Here is a 23,117-nt window from a genome sequence, read left to right on the forward strand (position 1 = left end):
GGGAATATTAGTGGCCAACTGCAGGCTATGATTCCTGGTGACCGATTTGAAAAATTGTCCACTGAGTTGCATTGGGAATTGTAGTTCAAATATTCTGAGAGCTGCACCTAGTGCCCCTTGGCAGTCAAACAAACCCTAATCTCCAAAACTGAATGACTATTGTGTAGATTGTTGATGTATTCCCCAAAAGAGCTGAGTTGGGTTTTTCTTAGCAATCGCCAAATCCCTCCGTGACCCATTGGAATCACCAACCACTGGCAGCCTGCTCAATACATGAAAAACAATACGATAAACCCTCTTATTTTAACAGCTAGCACAGGGCAGGACAGGAGGAACCCCCACCCACGCTTGTTCTGAACACACAACGTGTTGCAACCGATGTGAAAACAAGATAAGGAGAACCGTCTGTCAATAGTCTCGGGCCTTCCCTAGAGTGGGGCCGCTTTCTGTGTATTCTGCACAGATGGGAGCCAGAGGCCACACGGTCACCTGCAACGCTGTCCTGATACATGGCCCAAGTTCAGATACACGGCCAGCTCACTCATTCTCGCCTTCCACTCTCTTTTGAAGTATATATGTGGTAGCATAGTGCCCTGTAGAAACCATCCTTAAGGTTAAAATCCTACCTGCTGAGAACTGAGGAATTAAACACTGGTTGGCCATCAAGTTGTGAACCATAAGCTCAACGTGTCTGTGTAGTAACTTCTCAAGAGCTCTATCCTACGGGAAGCCCCAACTGAGGTCTTTGAAAACTTCATTTTATTTATTTATTTTTATACATACAGTGAAACATTTTTCATATGTCCTGAACAGCTGGTCATGCAATTAACTTTATTTCATTATAGAAACTGAACCGGGCTATCTTTCCTTTTTCTACCCCCACCCCAATCTTGAAAACTTCATTTTAAACCCGCTTTGACCTGGCTTGGCTGCAGGCCCCGATGCACCGGGGCAAAAGTGCCACAAAGCAGTTCTTTTCTGTTTTGCCCGAGCATCGTGAGACCTCCAGGGAGAGAGGCACGGCGGAAGATGAGGGTCCAAACAACATAGCCAAGGGTGAAGAGGACCATAATGCATAAAACATGACATACATAAATACTTCTGAGTTGTGAAAAAAAATTTTTTTTAGAGGAACAAGAAAGAAACCACAACGTCTCTTAGAGCTGCTGAAATGGCTTATCACTATCCACCACCTCTGGGTGTCATCTCTCTGAGAACAATGGAGTGACTGCCATGGGATCCAAGGAGACAGTCCCCGAACGTCATCACCACACAGAACCGGGTGGACTGGACAGGTTTGCAGAGGAGGACCAGGATGCACCTGCTCTCTGCCCTGCTGGCCCTAGTTCAGGGACTCCTGTCCATCTGCAGGCTCCTGTCAGATAGGCCCAGAGCTTCCAGCTCCTTCCAGGCACCCACGCAACTGAGTGATGGCCGGAATGGAAAGAATAAATGCAAGTTTTCTATTTTAACGGGGATCATTGTGAATGGCATGCCCTGGGGTACCCAAAACCGAGCCCATGCAAAGTGCCAAGCTCTATGCTAGGAGCTGGGACCTCAAAACCAATGACACACTTAACTTTGGCATCCAAGGAGCTCCCATCCAAACAAGTCTCTTTTAGTGATTCTTCATCCCCTGTGCTTACTTACAGTAGCTTCCCATTGGCCACAGCAATGCGTGCTAGGCCTTGGCCACTTCCCTATCAACTTGTTAGTTTTGCTAGATCTGCATCAGCACTCTACTGTATTTACATAATTTTTCTCAAAAATAACTCATTAACTCAAATACATTTTAAAGAAAATTTCGTATGACCTCCATGAAGAGAAAACAAGTCCTACTTGCCATGTACAGAAAATATTCACTGATTAAAAAAATGAAAACAAAAACCAGGAAACACGATATTTTTACTAAATCCCAGTTGCACACTCTTGCCTGCCAGTGCTCTGAGCATAAGGCCAAGAGCTCCCTGTTAGAAAGATGAACCAGTATTTGACTCACTGGCTCGGCACCAGACTCTCCCCCCAATCTTGTAATCAGAATCAAAAAAGGAATCACTGCTCACCATGTGATTCACTGTTTCTTAATGTTATGCCTGCATATCACCCCAATCAGACCCCATGGTCCACGCATACCATCTCTGCTTCCTAATCCGCCTCAGGATTGGGGCCCTACCGTTGCATCCCCAGAGCCTCGGGCACCGTGCAGGAACACTGTGGGCCCTGCACACATATTTGTCAAATGAATCAGTGCATTCATCTTAGCCGTCTTTATTCCAGCCATACCTATTGGCCTGTTTGCCCTCCAGTGACCCACGCCCCCTCACAAACCTCCATGTCCTTTTCCATTTTGTGCCCTTTATGGAATGTTTTTCCTTCTCCTCCACTTTCCACCAACTGATTAACTCTCTCCTCTCCTAGTCTCTGGCCATGTCATCATCCCTTTGTGGTTTTTCCTTACAACGTTGGGTCGAGAATAGAAATCTTTTTCAGTAGGTGTATTATATGAGTCCCTTGATGATCGGGATTATCACGTGGTAATCCCTAAATGCTTTTCTTTCTCTCCCTATCAGTCTCTACTCGCTGAGGGGGGGCAATGTGTCTCCTACCTCTGGTGCTGAATAAAAGCCTATTATCAGGCTCTTTCCCTTTCCCTGCGTGCTCTTGCTGTACCAGACAAACCCTGCCTCTCCCTTCTCAGAGTCGTGCAGACAGTGTCTTTGCCTGGAATGTCTTCACCAACATGCAAACTCCCTTCCATGCTCCTGCTCTGAGGAGGCCTGTTCCCCAAGCCAGCTGTGACCTTCCTTTCCCCTGTGCCCACAATACCCCCTTGTATCCCTTTCACTGTAGGATTAACCCCTGGTCAGTGCAATTCTGTGTTTCTGTATGGTTTGGTTAAGCTATGAGTTTCTTGTTTCTGTATACCCAAGGCCTAGAGAGTGCCTGGCATAAAGTAAGTAATCACTAAATACCTTCTGAAGGAATCAATGTCTAGTACAAAAATATTTTTCTATTCGCCTCTCCTCTCATCAATTTCAAAACTCCCTAAAGTCACAGTCAGTAAAAGCATAACAATATTAAACTTACTGCTGACATTACAGAGTGCTTCCTATTTGCCAGGTATTTTATAAGCATTCTCTCATTTAATTATCCCCACAGCCCTGTGAGGTTGGTACTTCTGTTGATGCCAATTTGCAGGTGAGGAAATCTGGGCTTAGGGAGATTTAGTCACTTGTCCCCGGTTACATAAGTGACAGAGCCAAGGAATGGACCCAGGCCGGAAAATCTCCAATGTTCTTAACTACCAGCCTGGCCCCGACTGTGACCTTATTCTGCCTGACCTACTGCCCTCCCTCAGGGTCAGAAGCCAAATCCTGCGGAGACGGACATGCACCTGCTGAAGGGTCACTCTGACGATGCCCTTTGGGAGTACAATTAAGCTACCAGGCATGGCCGCTCCCACAGCACAAGGCCTTGCCACAAAACAGCCACCGTGGCCTCTTGCCTGAGCCGTGGGACTTGGCAAAAATCACCAGCTCCACACTCACCAGCAGAAGGCCAACCAAGGCAGCCTTTTCATTGATTCTAGAGGTGTCTCTTTTTCATTTGTAAAATAATCCACAATTTGACATTTAGGGATTTTCCTGCAAATGGCAGTGGCTAGCACAGTAAGAGATGAACTGCTGTCTTTGAAGTCTCACAAAAACACTCTTTTTTCTTTTTTTTTTAGAGAGAGAAAGAGAGAGCGGGCTGGGGGTGGGGCAGAGGGAGAGGGAGAGAAAGAATCTTAAGCAGGTTCCATGCCCAGCGCAGAGCCCGACACAGGGTTCGATCTCACGACCCTGAGATCATGACCTGAGCAGAAATCAAGAGTCGGATGCTTGACTGACTGAGCCTCCCAGGTGCCCCCAAAAATACGCTTTAAAGATTTTAAACTTTAAATTGACTGAGGAGCTAAGTGGGAGTCCAGCAGCACCCGAAGGGGAGGAAGAGTATTGGCACCGTTTTTATAATTGCATTCTCTCCACACGAGAAGGCCGCAGCTGGTCTTTCTTCACCCGCAGTCCTGTGTCAAAAACCGTCTGAGGTAACAAAGGCTGGCTTCCCCCAGTTTGAGAAATGCTGCTTGGCTGCAGAAGTTTCTGTGCAGAACACAGTGACTCTTACAAAAACCAGCTTCAAACATGGTATGAAATTTAGGAGGGGGAAGAAAAATAAGAGCCACCTTATAAAAGTTCCTTCCTGCTTCTTGATGATGTTACCAGATTGTAGAACAGTCCAGCACAGGCATAGGGCAGAATACACAGCCATGTGGTTTCATTTTTCCAGGGATGAACATCTCAGGAGAAACACTCGTTTTGGAAAGAGAGGCACGCATATCTGGACAACAAGTTAACCGTGACCTCTAATCCTGGGTTCCTTTTCCTTTTCTGGGAATAAGCAGGGTCCAGGGAGAGGCCCAGGGAGGGCTCTGGAAGACCTGAGGTTTGGTTCTGGCTTTGCCACTTACTTGTTTTAAGACTTGAACAAATCATTTAAGCGCTCTGGGCTTCAGCCTTTCCCAGAAGTGAAGGGATCAGGCCCAACTATCAAGAAGTTTCCTTTCAGCTCTGGAATTCTCTGCTATGATGGAGTCTATCGTACGGAGGAAGAGGACACGTGTGATCCACTCTTAGGGATCCCACCCTAAGGCGAATCCTCTTCTCGCAGTAGCGATAATTAGGGAGGGATGGCTTTCTGTGGCTCTCACTGGCTCTCGTGCGCGTATATTTCAACCATAGCGGCCGCTGGGCCATGCAAAATGTCGGTGGATTAGGAGGAGTCCAGGTCTCAGCCAGGGATGCTGGGTCCCGGGGCAGTCTGACTGCTGTGACCCGACTTGGGGGTCGATGGCTGCCTTACCTGATCGATTTGAGCAATGGCTGAGCTGATATCTCACAGTGGCTTCCTGTTCCACCTGCTCTTCTTCCCGATGACCTTCAGAGAGGCTAACACAATTAAACCACAGAGCCCTCAGAAACCTTGAGAGTGTAATTCTACTTTTGGGCACTTAAGAAAATAATCAGATGAAAAGTAAGCTAGTCACAAGAGCTACCATTTATGGAGAGCTAACTGTGTGCAAGGCACTCTGCTAAGTACCTTATGGGTATTATTCTATATAATCCTCGTGACAGTACTTTGAAATGGGTATTATTACCTCCATTTTACAAAAGATGAAACTAATGCCCTTAATCTCACTCTGCTATTCAGGACACAAAAATTTATGCGTGAGAATGTTCATTGCAACAAAATGGCCCAGATCTCCAAAAACAGGGAATTGCTTAAATGGTATTTTCATCTAATGGCATACTAGAAATGCATGAGAAATCATGGTAGAATAATTAGTGACATAGAAGAACATTCACAACAAATTGCTAGGTAAGAATCCCATCAATTTATATGTAATTATAGATAACATATATAATATGGTATTTGTTCTTCTTTGTATGTTTCTTCTTTGTATGTCCAAAATGTACACAGTATGCACATATCACTTTTTAAATTGTGAGGCTTTTTGAAGGCCCATCAGATGTAACCAAGAGCTCATCCCCATCCCACTCAGTGTCCAGATCCTAGAGAAGGCGCTCTCTAATAGATTCAGTTTTTAGACAACGGACATCTCCCCAATCAGAACCAAGAGGTCCCCTCAGCTGTTCCTCTTATTCCTGAGACATAGAGCATATGAGTGAGGGATTGAGAGAGAACTGAAGGCAGATCAACACTTCTCTCTCAATAGCTGCCATCCCAACTGGCTCCGATCACTATGCCCTAAAGAAGTCGAGTGGAGACTCCAGAATGAGGCCACCTAATAAAACAAAACAAAATTCACAAACACTATCTCTGCTCCATTACTATTATTCTGATCATCGTTAGTAGCAGTAGTGGTTACTTAGATGAGGCATTAGTGTCTGGACAGGGAGATGAGAGAGTACAGAGTTAGCTTCATGATTGGGAAAACTCTCTCAGCTTGGAGTCCTGGGAGCACCAGGAGCGTGGTCGCGGAGAAGTGGCAAGACTCTGAGGTGTGGGGGGAAAGAACGTGGGCCTTGGCTTCAGGCTGACAGGAGCTGGAACCTTGATCTCATTTGCCACCTGAGTGACACTGGACAAATTGTTAACTTTCTCATCTGTGAAATGGGTTTAAAGGGGCTGTCGAAAGGAATAAAGATAGCATGTAAAAAACACGGCACAGCAGGGGACAGGCAATTGGCTTGATCTCTCTCTCCCAGCCCCTCCTCATCCATCCTTTCCCCAGGACAACACACCCGTTCTCCACCCTTCTCAAGTTCTAAAATCTTCCCTCTGGTGGTAGCGTAGCACAAAACCTCCCACTTGAAACTCGGTGCTGCGGCACCTGGGTGGCTCAGTCGGTTAAGTGTCTGCCTTCTGCTCTGGTCATGATCCCAGGGTCCTGGGATGGAGCCCTGCATCAGGCTCCCTGCTCAACGGGCAGTCTGCTTCTCCCTCTCCTCCCCGCTCGTGCTGGCCCATCTCACTTGTGCTCTCTGTCGCTCTCTTTGTCTCTCTCTCGCAAATAAATAAAATCTTAAAAAAAAAAAAAAAAAGAAAAGAAATCCAGTGTTATGAGGAGCCGTCTCAAATAGAAGATTTGAGTCAAAGGGCCAAGTCATGCAATTAGCCATCCCCGCCAAATGGGACTTAGGCAGGATCCCACGGATGGCTCATTGCCATCTTAAGCATACCTGGAGATGTCATGGCCTTATCATATTTACTAGATCCTCCTAAAGCATCTCAGGTGATGGCATCAAAGTCATCTACTGCTTGTGTGGTTTCGGATAAACTTTCAACTTCTCATATTTATCGTTCTTCACCTCCCTGGAGGTGAAGAAAAACAGGAAACAGCTTCATTTTAGGAAAAAACAGAGCTCACTCAGAGATTACCTGGCTTCTCTGAGATCACTTGGCATGTGAGAGCAGAGGTGGGGGAAGACGGGGATCTAGGGGCAGGGTGGAAGTCAATACCTGGGTTAGTTATCCCCATGAGGACAGGGAGAGGAGACGGAATATTCCACCCTCTATTCTCCCCTCAAGTCCACCACCCCGAGCTCTGTTCCTGTGCCCAGATGGCCTTTCCTCCAAGGCCACATTCTTTCCCTATGCCTCATGGCCAAGAGCCTACTCAGCCTGCACAGATCTAGCCCCCAAATATGCTTTGTAGTCATTTTCCTAACCTTTAAGACCATGTCAGCACCGTTTCACACCTTCTTGTAAATCTGCCACCGCACAGCCCACAGCATCCCAAAGTACCAGCTGCAAGAAACAGGGCCACCAGCTCCAGGCCCCACCGCAGGACTCTGCCCTTCCTCACAGACCTGGATATGAGTCTTGCTGTGTCTACACCAGGCCACATGCTAACCAGTTTTTTGCATACTCTTCCTTTGTGGGCATTTGTCTCTGACTTGACCTCACTCAGCCTGATGGAGACAAAGTCTACTTCTCCTGGATCCACTTAGGCTTCTTCTGGCAGACATTCTCCTGGGCACTTAAGCAGCCCCCAAATGTTATGTTCCCCTAAAAACTCTAAACCACTTAAGGCTGAAGATGGGTTCAGATTTCCCCAGAGGGCCTTCTGAGTGGCCTGGGATGAAAGCTGTTTTATGTAGGTCTTTATTTTCCACAAGCAGAGAAAGGAGATATGCCTGATGGTCTGGCAGTGTTTTACGGGTGAGTCGATGCGGACTTAGGCACGGGGCAGGCCTGGTTTCCGGGCTGCCTCACTTCTCCCTGCCTCAGTGACCTTATGCAACTCGGTCTCTCAGAGCCTTGGATTCCTCATCCGTTCATGGTGGTGAGAGTAGCTCTTCTGCCGTCACCTTAACACAGCTGCTGTGTACGACGACAAAAACAGAAATGCCTCGTAACTGTAATGTGCTGGAACAACGAGAGGTGCCATCACGATCATGGAGATGTTTCTGCTTATCACATTTTACGTTTCGTGAGTCCGTTTCCGCCTGCACACTGGAGAACTCACATGTGGAAATGTCCAGAGGGAAAGACCACCCCAGGGAGAAAAGCAGGAAGTAGACAAAGATGGACACGTTGACGGATTGTACGATATTCCAGCGCACATGCTCTGGTGGACTCTTCTGGAAAACAGTAGGATCAGAGTGATGAGGGAGACAGTCAAGATCTTTGCTCTCAGGAAGCTACTACGTTCTGGCAGGAGCGTAGGCAGAGAATAAGCAAGCAAGCAAACAAGATCAAGATAAGTGATCCTCTCACTGCGGGCGCAAGGGGGCTTTCACCTTCCTCAACTTCTCGTTCAGAGGCCACAGGAATGTTGGCAGCAAACTCTAATCCTTGACCTTGCCAGGACAAGATGCGCAGTTTCAGACTGGGGCACACGAGGATGTGTTGGTTCTCATGTTTTTTTGGCACAGTGACAACACGATGAAATGTTGATGAGACACAAAAGTTAAGGCATGAGAGGGGCCCCTGGGTGGCTCAGTCGTGAAGCATCTGCCTTCAGCTCAGGTCATGATCCCAGGGTCCTGGGATCGAGTCTCGCATCAGGTTCCCTGCTCAGTGGGGAGTCTGCTTCTCCCTGTGCCTCTGCCTCTTCCTCCGACCCCCAGCTCTTGTGCTTTGTGTTCCTTCTCTCTCTCTCTCAAATAAATAAGTAAAATCTTAAAAAAAAAAAAAAAAGTTAAGGCATGAGCGATCCAGACAAATGATTTTCCAGTTATTTAAGATTTCTAGCCTCGGCTTGGAGTCCTTGTTGAAATCTTTAAAAAGGAACACAGGCCTGCATCCCTTCGCTTCCTCTCCATTTTTCCACATCTAGGAAACTGCACCAAATACTTTCAGTTCTAAAATTGTTGTCTCTCCTCCCTCATAATATGTCACCTCCTCAGGAAAGCTTCACATCACCCAGTGAGATGAACCTCCCCCTTCTCCGAAGCTCTGGCGTCTAGAACTCCACACAGCACTTCCATGATATACCATCATCCCTGACTTGTTGGTTTGTCACTCACTAGAGAAAAAGCATCCCTGGCCAGGACTATGCTCCATTTGATTCTGAAGCGCCAACACCTACTGTCATGGAGGACACATAGTAGGTACTCAGTAAACGCTTGTTCACAAGATCACATCTCACTGGCCAATCTTGTATCTATAGCCAATTTAGTAGATGTGCTGAACATGAACACAGACCACAGGACACACTTTGCCAGTTGGTTTAATAAGACAAACACCCCATTTTACATTATTCTTCAGTGACTTTCCCATTTCTCCTATAAGGACTTGTGTTGCATCTGGTATCTTACCAAGAGTTCCTGGTCAGGTGAGGTTTTGATCCAAATGAAATCTACATAAAAACTGATCATTCCTTTATCGTGATGAGCACAGAGTAATGTACAGAATTATTGAATCACTATACTGTACACCTGGTATTAATATAACTGTATGCTCATTATATCGGAATTTGAAAAAATCAATAGTCCCCACTTGATCTAACTACCAATTTGTAAGAACTACCAGAAAAAGATGTTCCATGACATCCTGGGGCTGCCATCAGCATAATCCAGACTATGGGAAACTACAGGCACATGACCTAGTTTTGTCAGCCAAAAAATTACAAATAAAAAATAAGAGGAGGGCGGGAAAAGAAAGGAGCCACACTAAGAGGCATACGTGTCTGTTCAAGTATGGACCTTATTTGAATCCTGGTTCACACAAAAAAATTATTAGAAAAAAAAAAACTATAAAGGGACACCTGGGTGGCTGAGTCAGTTAAGTGACTACCTTCAGCCCAGGTCATGATCCCAGGGTCCTGGGATCGAGCCCCGCATCGGGCTCCCTGCTCGGCGGGGAGCCTGCTTCTCCCTCTCCTGCTTCCCTCTCCCTCTCTTGCTCTTTGCATGCTCTCTCTCTCTCTGTGTCAAATAAATAAATGAAATCTTTAAAAAAACAAAACAACAACAAAACACCCCCAAAACTATAAGGCAATAGATGGTATGTGATCACTGAGTACATACTTGATACCACATAATTATTTTTCAGGTGTGATAATGACCCTGTGGTTATATTTTAAAAAGAGTTATAATCTTTAAGAGATATATCCAGATGAAATGATACGATATCTAGGAATTAATTTTTTAAACCTGGAGTAGAAGAGTGGGCAGGAAGTACACAGTACAGATGCTATAAGAGCAAGTAGGAAGTGCTCAATACATTTGCTTTCATTATACTGTTCTTGCTACTTTTATAAAAGTTTGAAAACTTCCATTAAATAAAAAAAAAAATCGGTAGTTTATAAAAGTTTTGATCCCTACAGGATGCCTCTGATGAATCCTATGGAGCAGGCTCCCTATGACAATGTTGTCCAGACCGGGTGGCGGCCCTTCCTGAGGGGCGTGTGGGGAGCAAGCTGTAGGCAGCAGGGCTATTCCTCCAGTCCTGCCGGGAGAGAATGAGAGGAGAGCCGGTCCCCGGAGACCCGATCAACATCTTCCCCAGAGAGTCTCCTGGTTAGATAGAGATGTATATCTCAGACTCCGGGAACCAATGGAGGGAGAAAGAAGTATTTCAAAACTTCTCATATGGAAAAGTAAATGCTCAGGAAAGGCAAACTGGACAGAACATGGAATTTGGAGTCAGAAGGTTTAGATTCCCTCCTTGCCCCACACCTGGGATCAGTGAACTTCTCAGGGCCTCAGTGTTCTCATCTATAAAATGGGAATATGGTTCCCGTCCATATCAGAGAACTGGTGTGCAGATAAGATGGGATCTTGTATGGGGAGGTGAGAGGCAGCATGAAGCGGTGGGTGGGACACTTGGGTCTGAACCGTGGCTCCATTGTACCATCCACACAGTCAAGTACTAAATAAATGAACGCTGTTAAAATTAATTATTTAAGAAAAAGCAATTTGTTCAAGGCCTCAAAGTGAGTCAGCAGGGTGCTACTTGGGGAGGAGGATTTGCACTCCGCTGTCTTCCCCACTAACCTTTGGGCTTCCCTTATGGCTCTATCTGGGCAGCTGATTCACAACCGGTCGCTTTTTGCACAGGGCAGGAAAGACGGAGACGGGGAGACGGGCCATTCCTGTTCTGACAGCTGGGCCACCCCGGGTGGTAGCGATGAATCAGCCTTGCTTCTGCCACACTCAGCACACAAGGCTTCTCAAGCAGAAGCAGAGCATCCAGGATACTCTGACCCAGTGGTGGTTGCATGATGGCAACAGATGACTGTCTCTTTATGTCCCCATCCCCCGCGGCACTCAGCCAGCTCACCAGTTTCGCCAGCTTCTGGGTAGAAGCGTATTTTTTTCCAACCGCAGGGATCAAGCTAGCAAGAGGGACATGCGTGTGTGCATGCATGCGTGGGCATGTGTGCATGTGCGTGCGTAAGTGTATGTGTGTGCAGGTGTTGGAGGATGCATATAAACCCATGCCTATTACAATGGCTGATAAGACCCTCACTTTCCCACTTTCCTGGACCCCACTTTACTTAGAGGTGTGTTCAGTCATGATCCTAGAGCACCTCGCTGCACATGTGGTTTCAGAGTGGCGTCTTCAGTTTGAGTTATCCAAGACCTATATTCTAAATCTCATCAATGTCTGTCTAAAGCACAAGAGGTACAAGGAGGCAAGAACTCCATTTACTTTTTGTGAGTGATTTTCTGTTGGACCGAGGAGTCGGGCTGGGCAAAGAGAAGGGTGACAGCTGGGGATATGTATTTATGGATGTGGAATTTATTGGTGGATTAAAAAAATTTATAATGTCTTGGGTTTTGCAATAAAAATCTTTTAGGCTTGCTCCAGTTTTGTGTAAGAAAACAGGTGGGACACTCGACTCGATTCATTCACTCTATTATGCTTCTAAATAATGACTGTAATGAACAACCCATTAATTACCATGAATGAACAAGTTTGAAATAAAAACAAATAGGTATACATGAAATAATTTCTAGCCAAACGTCATTTCTTACGGAGTAGCACCTACTTTCACTTTTATTTTGCTAAATTAAAAAAAAAAAAAAAAGAGCCTCAATATCTTATTTTGGGTATTGAAAAGCCTCGGATCTTGCTCTGTAGAATACCTTTTCCCAGGACAGGCTGCTCACAGCATTTGGCTTTGACATTAAAAAGCCTGTAATGAATTGTTTGTAATTTATCAGAAAGAAAAAGGTAATTTGCTTTTTAAGCTGTGCTTATTCTGCTTATGTTATGGAAAGAAGATAAGGCTCTAGTTCTCCTTTCAAACTGGTTATACATGGAGTAGAGGACAAGAATTTGCTTGGAAGTAAGCAGGCCTGTGTTTGAGTCCTAACCAGTGAGTAGCTGTGTTACTTTGAGAAAGTCATTTTCCCACTTGGGCTCCATTTCCTCATCTGAAAATAAGGATTTCCATGTCATTCCCAGCTCACTGGATTTTCACAATAAAGCATAAATGTCAGGAGGTATTATGTGAAAGCTGAGGGTCTGAATCCTACAGATCAAGGGTCAGCAAACTATAGCCCCTGGTCAAACCCAGTCTGCCGCCTACTTGACATAGAACCCACAAGCAAAAAATGGGCTTTATATTTTTAAATGATTGTAAAAACCAAAACCAAAACAATATTGTTGTGACAGGTGAAAATAACATGAAGTTCAAATCTCAGTGTCCATAAATAAAGTTTTATTGGAACACAGCCATGCTCATTGGTTTACATATCATCTGCCTGCTTTTGCAGGATGGCCATGAAGTTAAGTCGTTGCCACAGAGACCCTGTGGCCTGGAGAACTGAAAATATTTATTCTCTGGCTCTTTATCAAGTTTGCTGACCCTTACCATAGACCAGTAGGTCTCCAGCTTTAAAGTACATACCGATTACCTAGGGATCTTATTAAAATGTAGTTTCTAATTTAGCAGGTTTGGGGTGGAGCAGAGGCTCTGCATTTCTAACAAGCTCCGGGTGCTGCCTGAGCCGCTCGTCTGGGGACCCTATTTTGAGTGGCAAGGCTAGGCTCAGTCAGACGGATCTGGGGATGCGATGATTCGCTCAGCATCCTTTGGGGCCTTTCCAGAGCCTTCAAAATAAACTCAGACTTACTACTACGTGATTCTTGCCAGTCTGTCCAGTTTTGTTACCATCCCCCCACCCCATGCCTCTCACACACATACCCGAAAACACACTCCCATGCGTACACATGTGTGCCTTCTGCTCCCCGATGTACCAGGCTTTCTCATTCACACGCCTATGCACACCCTGGTCTTTCTGCCTAGAACATTCTCTCGTCTCCCCATCCTTCCACCCTGGACATGGCCAACTGTCCAGCTTCTTGTCCTTCATGCTTCAGCTTAAGTGGCACGTCCTTTGAGAGGAGGCTTCCCGGATTCCCTGAGGCTGAGTTAAGTGGCCCTGTAGTGAGGTCCCTTCGTACCTCATCTCCCTCTTCACAGCCTGAATCACACGCCGCGGGACCTGGGTCCTTAAAGCAGAGGTCATCTCACGTATTCCTGCTTGTCCACAAACCAAGCCCAGTTCTTGGCACATGGCAGGGGTATAACGTGTGTAACATGGAATGGGACAACAGAAATGTCCGGGATCACCCAGCAAATCAAGGAGAGAGCAGGGACTACAGCCTCTCCTCTCTGAATCCTGGTGTGGTGTTTTCTTTTCCCCAAGCCATGCCTCAGAAATCGATGCCCTCTGTTGCAACTGATGGAGGAGCTCAACTTAGAGTGTTTCAGAGAGACAGGAATTCAGCCTGTGCTCTGAAATCCTTAGAGCCTTTGGGAATAGCCAGCCTCTTCCTGGGGCTGGCCATTCTGTGGAGTACAGAGAACTTCTGAGCCCAGGGAGCAGCTCCTGAAAACATACCCCCCGGAACGCAGCGCCGGTCCCAGCAGCAGGACCGGCAGGCTCGGCACCCAGGTAGGGAGCCCATCGTCCTGGGCCTGACTTGTGCACAGTGCTGATAAGCGCTCCACGAGAAGGCCTGGGAAACAGATCCTGAGGCTGCAGGCATCAGCCCTTCCCATTTCTTGCGGCTTCGATTTCCTTCCTGATTACCTGAAGCCAGAGGAATGTGGATCAGCCAGACAGACTGCAGGCTGAGGGCAGCCACAGTGGAGAGAAGAGGAGGGAGCAGCAATCCTTCCGTCAGCCCAGCTAGTTGAGAGGCCTAGGGAAAGATGACCGGGAAGGATGGGATGGTGTGGAGGGCGCGGGAACCCACCCTGAGTGCGCCCCCACCTGCTCAGGAGGGCATCTTCCCCACCCCTCCTCCACCTGACCTAAAATTCCCATCCCTAAATCCCCAGAGCTGTTCTCTCCAGAAGGTCGGTGAGAGTTGCTATAGACTGAACTGAATTGTGCCTCCCCCCGACCCCCCAAATTCATATGTTGAAGCCCTACCCCCTAACGTGATGGTACCTGAAAATGGGGCCTTTGCAAGGCCATGAGAGTTAGAGAAGCTCAGAGGGTGGAGCAGAGATCTGATAGGATTCTGTCCTACCAGCAGACGCACTTCTCCCCCCACAAGCACCCACCCGGGAAAGGCCGTGTGAAGCCACAGTGAGAACGGACCCGTCTGCAAACCAGGAAGACGGTCCTCGCCACAACCCTACCCCTGCCAGACCCTGATCTTGGACTTCCAGCCTCCACAACGGTGACAGAGTAACTGACGGAGGTTTAACTGGCCAGCCCGCGGCACTGCGACCCGGCAGCCCGAGCCGACTACATCGCAGCCTTCCTTCACAGGGAATCTGATCAAGCTGGGTTTCCTCCAACGAACCTTCATTAGGCTCATGATGGCAGCAGGGACCAGTCCCGTTTTGCTTGTCATTGTCTCCAAAGCACGTAGTACAGGGCGCAGAAATAATAAATGTCAATGAAGGAACGAACGTACTGAGTGCTCACTAGATACTAGGCACCATGCAACGTGCTAGGGAAACAGGAAAAACGAAGACACCATCACTCCAAGGAGACACTCTAGTCTGGGAGATGGGGTAAACCAACGATGATGAGATAGGCAAAGTGCTCCAACAGAGGCAATGGGATGGGGTGCATCCAACGGGCTGGGGCTGCGCACAACGATGCGCATGCGCACATGTACACACAGGCCGTGTGCTTGCGCTCGTTCTGCTTCAGGACGGGAGTGGGGAGAGCCTGGCCGAGACGTGAGAAACGGGTAATGCAATCTGAGAAATTTTCTCAAAAGGCAGCATATGTGAAAAGGACGTTTATGATTTCACTTGAGAGAAAAGTGCACCCAGGAAGAAGGCACTCGTTGATTCATCGATTAATAAAATTGAGCGAGCCCCAGGGGTGTTAAAATTGTGGGAACTTGAGCCGTCAAAGATAGCTGAGTGCTACAGAGAGTACTGGGGCAGAAGGGAAGGTGAGGACGAGGGTCTGGAAAGACAGGCAGCAATCAGATGGTGATCACCTCCTGACTGATACTGAAGTGGATACCTGGAAACACAGAGCAGGGAGCCAAAGGAAGAGAAGCAGAAGACATTTCAGCAGGGGTTGAATGTTTGTTGGTATCTTGAATGGTTAAAATGAAATCTTCAAAGGGTCTTGGTGGGGGCTGTAGAAAGGGAAAGGCTCCAAAAACAGACTAACCTGGGGATGTTGGTGCAGTCACTTACAAGTTAGAAAAAGCCTTTAATTGATCTGTCTGGCTTTTCTCATTTGTAAAATGGAAACACTACTTACTAATCCCCTCAGGATGGACAAAAGAGTAAAACACACACACACAGACACACACAGAGCAGGTTCACAACAAAAGTAAGATCTTACTAGCTGTCTCTAATTAAGAAGCTCAAAAAAAAAAAAAGTTCCAAACACCCTGCAGTTTCAAGAGGGTCCTTTGAAAACTTGGAAGAAAGCCGGCTGCCCTGGCAGCAGGTCATACCTCCTTGTTTGGTGATTCTCCACTGCTTCTGTATCTGTCTGCCCCTCTTCTCATCGGAGGGATTCGCAGGGGTCAGGAATGCATCCTGTTTGTCTGGGGCCCTTGGATCTACATGGTCCTGGGCTCATCAGAGGCACTCCTGGAAACTCTGGATAATTAATTGCACAGATGGGCAAAGCAGACGTAAACCGTCTTACCCAGAGTCACAGGAAAGATCAGACGCAGAGCATGTTCTAGAACTTTGACCTCACAGTCCATTGACTTCTTGAGACCACATGGTCGCAGACCAAACAGAACAAAGCCTCTGATCTCATCCGGGGACAGGCGCATTCTTCTCCAAATCCCCACCCAATGGGAACTGCCACCCAACACTGAGCAACCCATGTCACCTTCCCCCCTCTCAGAAGTGGCATCCACACTTTCGCAAGGAGCAGACACAACACTCGAAACAACTCTTAAAACACCTTCCTGCAATGTGGGCTATAAACACAGGAAACAGCAGCTGGGTGAGCTGCCAGTAACGTTAATTTGCCAGTCAGGGTGCTACAGCTCTGTGTGTGAGTTTAAAGCTGTCATCCAGGAACAAAAATAAACCAGGAAAGCAGAAACTGAGGCACCCTGACTCTAGGTCTAACGGAAAGGGCTTTGGAGTCAGAAACGCTAGGGTTAGAAACCCAGCTCTAAAAAAAAAAAAAGAAAAGAAACCCAGCTCTGCCATTATTCATGAGGCATGCTCAATCACCTTTTGCTCATGTGCAAATGGGTCTCTTACTACCAACTGCATGGATTTTCAGTGAAGAGTAACTGACATAGCGTATGCAAGGTGCTGAGGCTATCGACTGGCACAAAAAAAAAATGATTGTAAATGGTATTTACCATCAAGCTCCTTGGTGTTTCCCCAAAGGAACTGAACACTTATTTTTTTGTTTGTTTAGATTTTATTTATTTGTCAGAGAGAGCAAGAGAGCAAGAGAGAGCACAAGCAGAGGGAGCAAGAGAGCGAGAGAGAGCACAAGCAGAGAGAGAGAGAGAATGAGAGACAGAGAGCATGAGAGGGAGGAGGGTCAGAGGGAGAAGCAGGCTCCCCGCTGAGCAAGGAGGCTGACGTGGGACTCGATCCCAGGACCCTGGGATCATGACCTGAGCCGAAGGCAGACGCTTAACTGGCTGAGCCACCCAGGCGTCCCAGAGCTGAATGCTTATATCCACACAAAAACCTGCACACAGATGTTTACAGCAGCTGTATTCATAACTGCCAAAACTTGGAAGCAACCGAGATGTCCTTTATTCGGTGAATGCATAAATAAACTGTGGCCAAGGGAGTATTATTCAGTGCTAAAAAGAAATGAAGTACCAAGCCATGAGGACATGGAGGGATATTAAATGTATATTATGAAGTAGAAGAAGCCTATCTGGAAAGGCTACATAGTGTACGGTTCCAACTATATGACATATTGGAAAAGGCAACACTATGGAGTGGTTGCAGGAGGAGGAATGCCAGGGGTTGGTTGGTGGGGGGGGGGGGGGGAGGATGAATCGGCAATAGGTAGAACACAGAGGCTTTTTAGGGCAATGAAAATACACTGTATGATACTATAATGATGGATATGTGTCATTATACATTTGTCCAAACTCATGAAATATATAATGCCAACAGCGAACCCTAAGGTAAACTTTGGGTGATTGTCATGTGTCAATGTAGATTCATCAGTTGTAACAAAGGTACCACTCGGGGGAGTGATGCTGATGTGAGAGGCTGGGGCATGTGTGGGGGCAGGGGTATATGGGAAATCTCTAAATTTTGCTCTGAACCTAAAACACCTCCAAAAAAATAGTCTTAAGGGGCGCCTGAGTGGCTCAGTCGTTAAGCGTCTGCCTTCGGCTCACATCAGGATCCCAGGGTCCTGGGATGAAGCCCTGCATGGGGATCCCTCCTCAGCAGGAACCCTGCTTCTCCCTCTCCCGCTCCCCCTGCTTGTGTTCCCTCTCTCGCTGTGTCTCTCTCTGTCAAATAAATAAATAAAATCTTTTAGGGCGCCTGGGTGGCTCAGTTGGTTAAGCGACTGCCTTCGGCTCAGGTCATGATCCTGGAGTCCCGGGATCGAGTCCCACATCGGGCTCCTTGCTCGGCAGGGAGTCTGCTTCTCCCTCTGACCCTCCTCCCTCTCATGCTCTCTGTCTCTCATTCTCTCTCTCTCAAATAAATAAAGAAAATCTTTAAAAAATAAATAAATAAATAAATAAAATCTTTAAAAAAAAAAAGTCTTCAAAAACGATATTTCTCTCCAACACCCTGGAGGACCTCATATGAATGCACTTGACAACATCCAGATCTTTGGAAGAACCCCGGACCCCTAAGCAGAGTTATTTGCTAGCTCCAGCGCTGTTCCATAGCACTATCTTCATTTCTCTCTGTTTCTGGGCACGTGGCAGAGTGCAGTGCATTTATCTGATCACTTCTCAGTCTTCCCTATTAGACTGGGAGCACCAAGGCATCAGGGGCCATTCCTTACGCATTGTTTTTTCTTTTGATCCTAGCAGTGAGCAAGCCCAGTAATTGCATATTGAAACAAACTAACAAAACCACCCGGTGAACAGGAAATTGGTGCAAGGAGGAGAAAGAGGCGCTCTGCACCCTGACATACAGCTCTCTGATGGTACTCCCAATATTTTGGCAGGAGTCCAGCAGTGTGCAGAGAAAGGCTAAAGAAACATGGTAGTACTTCCTCCTTGATGGTGATCTTCTTTTTCTTTTAAAGAAGAAAACTCCCTCTGTAGAAAAAGGCAATTCCAAAGCAAAGAAAACCAAACAAGGAAATAACCTCGGATTCTTTATCAAAAAGTGTTGCAACATACATTCTCCCCATCATCAGAAATTGCAGTGACAACAGAAAGAACATCAGCCCTTCTGGAATTTTCTATTGCAAGGAATTCAAGGCTCACTTAAGGCTATTTGTTTTATGGCTTTAAATTCCAGCCTCCCGGGCGCCTGGGTGGCTCAGTCGGTTGGGCGTCTGCCTTCGGCTCGGGTCATGATCCCGGGGTCTTGTCCCGCATTGAGCACCCTGCTTGGCGTGGAGTCTACTTTTCCCTCTGCCCCTCCCCCTCTGCTCATGCGCTCGTGCTCTCTCTCAAATAAATTAAAAAAAAAAAAAAATTCCAGCCTCCTGAGTTATAAACTCAAAGCCATCCTCCTTACAAGTTCTTTCCTTTCCTATTCTCGGGGGGGGCTGTTCTGTCCTGGCTCAGTTACACTGGACTTGTCCATCTCCTCTGCATGTGGCTCACTGCTGCTTCTCTGAGTCTCTGCCCACTCCCTCTGCCCCAAAGTGATCACATGCCCAGAATTGATTACACATCAGTAAGTATGTGCCCAACAAGTGAGTGCTTGAGGTTCACGCCTTCCAAGGCCCTTGTCCGACTCCCTGAGGTCAACACCACTCCCTTCAGCCCTTGCGTGTGAACAATGCATTCCTAACCAACCCTGGTGGGGCTGCTTCAAAAGGGATGCCTGGAAAGGGGATGTTCAGAGAATCCAGAGACTTGGCACAAAGGCACTTTAAAGACAGCAGGCTTGGAGGTCGGGTCCACCCCCCACTTGCTCTTCCTACCTCTGGGCTGTTCAATACCTTGGGAGTCAGTGAGCTCCCTCTCTGGGCTATCTGTATGCGCATGGTCCTGGGACTGCCTAGTTGTACCCTTTAATAGCTTTGGGTGCATTTCTGTAGGCTTTTTTTTTTTTTTCCATATTTTATTTTTTTTTTATTCCTTTTTTTTTTTTTTTAGTTTCAGAGGTAGAGTTTACTGATTCATCAGTTGCATATAACACCCAGTACTCACTACACCAAGTGCCCTCCTTAATGCTCATCACCCACCTACCCCAACCCCCCAACCCATCCATATTTTAAATAGGGGAAATGATCTGTTTTACTGTGAGAGCCGTGGAATCATGCATGTGAAAGCACCTATCCAGAAGCTTCCTCATAAAGGACACCCTCAGATTTCATATCCTTCCCCACAGACCTCAGATCCCAGGCTGGCCAAACCTAATCCCTGCAGGGATTTCAGATATGTTCTCCAACCTATGTCCTTCTGAGGAGGCTGAGAGGGAAGCTCAGTTACAATCAGTCATAGAACCTTCCACCCTCTCTATCTTATCACATGATATTGCAGTCTTCTGCTTGAGTCTATCTTGCCCAAGAGCCTGAGAGCAACTTGTGGTCAGGGACGGGGTCTTACTCATATCGGTCCCTCTAGCGCTCAGCACAAATCCCAAGTGCCTGGCACGAAGTCGTTGCTCAGTAAGTTTCTGTCGAATTAACAGCCTCTTCTTTCTGCCCTGCCTCAACATCTCCCATACCCCCTTTAAATCTTCTTCTGACTAAACATATGTAGCCCCACACTACCTGGTTCCCGGGTCAACTCAGAAAAACAGTGGCTAGTTCCCCACAATGCATAAAGTGGAAAGGAGAAATTAAAAAAGAAATTCAAGTGAGATGTGCCCCTTTATCTTCCATATCTTTCAGAGTCAGCTGTCTAGCGAACAGCAACCTTCTCTGTTTACCCAAGTTCCCCTGAGAGTCATTCAATTTGAAAGCCTTCACCAGTCAGTCATGCAGGACACACGCCATCTTGCTGAAGTGGTTTTACTGGTGTCCAGCCCCTCTTCCTCAGCTGGCCCACCTCCCCACTCCACTGGCCTGCAGCGCTGCCAGCCACAGGCCAGAACAAGACAAGCACACTTGCCATCTCCCTGCCAAGGCCTGATGGATGAAGTGACACCCGGAGGTCTGTGGTGCCTGAAGCAGCCAGACAGCAAAGGGGTTATGGCTGTCTGTTCAACCTTACAGTTGAGAGCCTGTGATCTTACATTTGCAGGAAGATAAGAACTTCAAACGTTCTCCTCAATCCTGACGCATGAAGTTGCTGAAAGTCTGGGTGCGGTCTGAGGTCCCTAAAAGCTCATCTTGATGATCAGACCTACCTAAAAGCTGACTCCCCCAGGACCCCTTACATCATCACCACTGTGCTGACATGTTAGGGATTCTTCCTGATAAGGGGAGTGGGTCTGAGTACTTGTGAGCCAGGCAGAAGGCAGGAGTGGTGTGGTTCTGTACGGAGGAGAAGAGCCATTCCACACGCCTCAGCCAACTCCCCTCATCTCTCTGCCCCTCCCCAGAATGCTTACCCAATCAACCAAATGCTACTTAAATTATCTCTAGGCCCCAAGTCTTAAAGATGTTGGGAAGAGAACTTAGGAACTCACCAAAGATTTACAACGGCTCATTGACTTTCACCCAGAGTCCCCTCCTGCGTCCCATACAACCTTGTGATTCCAAAGCTAGTGATCTGGACCACCATATATCTACCATTTATTGTGCACTGAAGAGTCGGGCTCTGCACTATCTCATTCAAATGAGTACCAGGCAAACTACTATGTACTCTGTCTAAGGAACCCCTTACAGAGGCCACGGGAATAGGAGCATGCTTCCTGTGTCTCTTGTGGAGGGTTCAATTTGCAACACAGATAGCGGCCAGGAGACATGGTTGCCAGGGACATGGTATTCTGTAAACTCCTGAGTACAGTCTTCTGCCTGTCTTCTCAAAGTCTGGAGCTGAGATGGGTAGTACACACAACACATACACATGCTTTCAGAAAGGGTGACAATATCACTGTAACTCTATACGAAACCAATAGACAGCCAACCACATTGCAACTATTTGGGCCCAGTAAGAGATTAAACCAATGAGATTAAACATATTAAACCAATCAGGTTGCCTTCTTGACCCCAGTTCTATGTAATCTAAAGACATCATGTCATTTCTGTGGACCTCAAGTTTGTTTCCTTCTGCTACTCATCAAACTTTACTAAACACCAGCTACACATCAACACTGTGGATGCTGGTTAGGAACTCAGACTCAGGAATCTGACTGCCTGGGGTTTGCCCCTTGGGTCTGCCACTTACTAGCTGTGTGGTCTTGGGCAACTTAAAAATTTTTGTGCCTCAGTTTTCTCATCTGTAAAATGGGGATGATAACAGCTTCTATCTCATAAGGTTGTTATGAAGAATAAACAAAATAGTGCACATATAATGTTTTAAAATACTGCCTGGCACCGAGTAGGCACTCAGCGAAGGTTAGCTATGAATATTCGGTGCTGGGGTTGGAATGATGAGGGCGACGAGACAACCAGTGAGGAGTTAGGTACAGGAAAGACAAATGAGGAGATCTGGTAGACCTCTGTCCTGTATAAAACATCACAAACTAGGAGGACATGCAGACCAAGAGTGTTACACATGCACATACGTGCCATGGTAGAAGAATGATGGCCCCCAAAGATACCTTCGTCCTAATCCCCAGAACCTATGAATACGTTCCTTTCCAGGGTGAAAGGGACTTTGCAGATGTAACTAAGTTCAGCATCTTGAGCCAGAGCACTGCAGTCATTAGGGTCTTTCTGAAGGAGACAGTGAGGCAGGAGAGGCAGAAACAGATGGAAGGCCAAGTGGGAGTGGTGCACTCTGTGGATGGAGGAAGGGGCGATGAGCCAAGGAATGTAGGCACACTCTGGAAGCTGGCGAAGTTAAGGAAACAGGCTCCCTCCTTGAGCCTCCAGCAAGAGCACAGCTCTATTGACATCTTGATTTTAGGCCATCGTGCCCATGTTGGACTTCTGATCTCCTGATGTTAAGAGAATGAATTTGTTTTGTTTTAAGTCACTACAAGTTTGTTAGAGTAGCGATAGGAAACTCTACTATACATGCCTTTGGTCACATGGGCTGTATTTCACAAAACCTCTTGTTGTTCACAAAAGCCACTTGCTAATTCATTATGACTCATGTCCCTACTTCCCAAAAGGGGTGAAGTGAAAATTTAAGCTTCCAGAAGGAAGTGTTCACTTTGATGCAAGTGGCCTGTCAAGGGGCTCCTCATGTTCCTCGTTCACAGCATTAGCCTCTCTGAAGCAACAGAGCTTGGTTAGGGAGGACTAGAACGGCCCACCAAATGTCACACAAAACCAACAGTCCACGGCTTTCTGGAAGAGCCTCAAAGTACCAGACCCCTGACAACGAGTAGTATCACTTTACACGTGCATGACTTTTGGTGATTTAAAAAAAAAATTTTTTTTTATTAACATATAATGTATTATTTGTTTCAGGGGTATTTTTGGTGATTTTTATTACTTGTATATACATTGCCTCATTTTGAT

At 46.8% G+C, this 23,117-nt stretch overlaps 1 protein-coding gene and 1 long non-coding RNA gene across 3 annotated transcripts in view; both read right to left on the bottom strand.

Annotated features, from left to right (window-relative positions):
- Positions 1–16,304, bottom strand: part of LOC110586224 — a 54,146-nt gene extending 37,842 nt beyond the window's left edge. The window contains exon 1 of the long non-coding RNA XR_002480681.1: positions 15,907–16,304. This is a non-coding gene — a long non-coding RNA (uncharacterized LOC110586224). The remainder of the gene's footprint in view (positions 1–15,906) is intronic.
- UBASH3B (ubiquitin associated and SH3 domain containing B) overlaps positions 1–23,117 on the bottom strand; it is a 134,765-nt gene that overhangs the window by 98,392 nt on the left and 13,256 nt on the right. The gene's annotated exons all lie outside the window — the stretch shown is intronic.

The sequence above is a fragment of the Neomonachus schauinslandi genome, chromosome 11 (assembly GCF_002201575.2).
Source record: "Neomonachus schauinslandi chromosome 11, ASM220157v2, whole genome shotgun sequence".
Taxonomy (NCBI): Eukaryota; Metazoa; Chordata; class Mammalia; order Carnivora; family Phocidae; genus Neomonachus; species Neomonachus schauinslandi.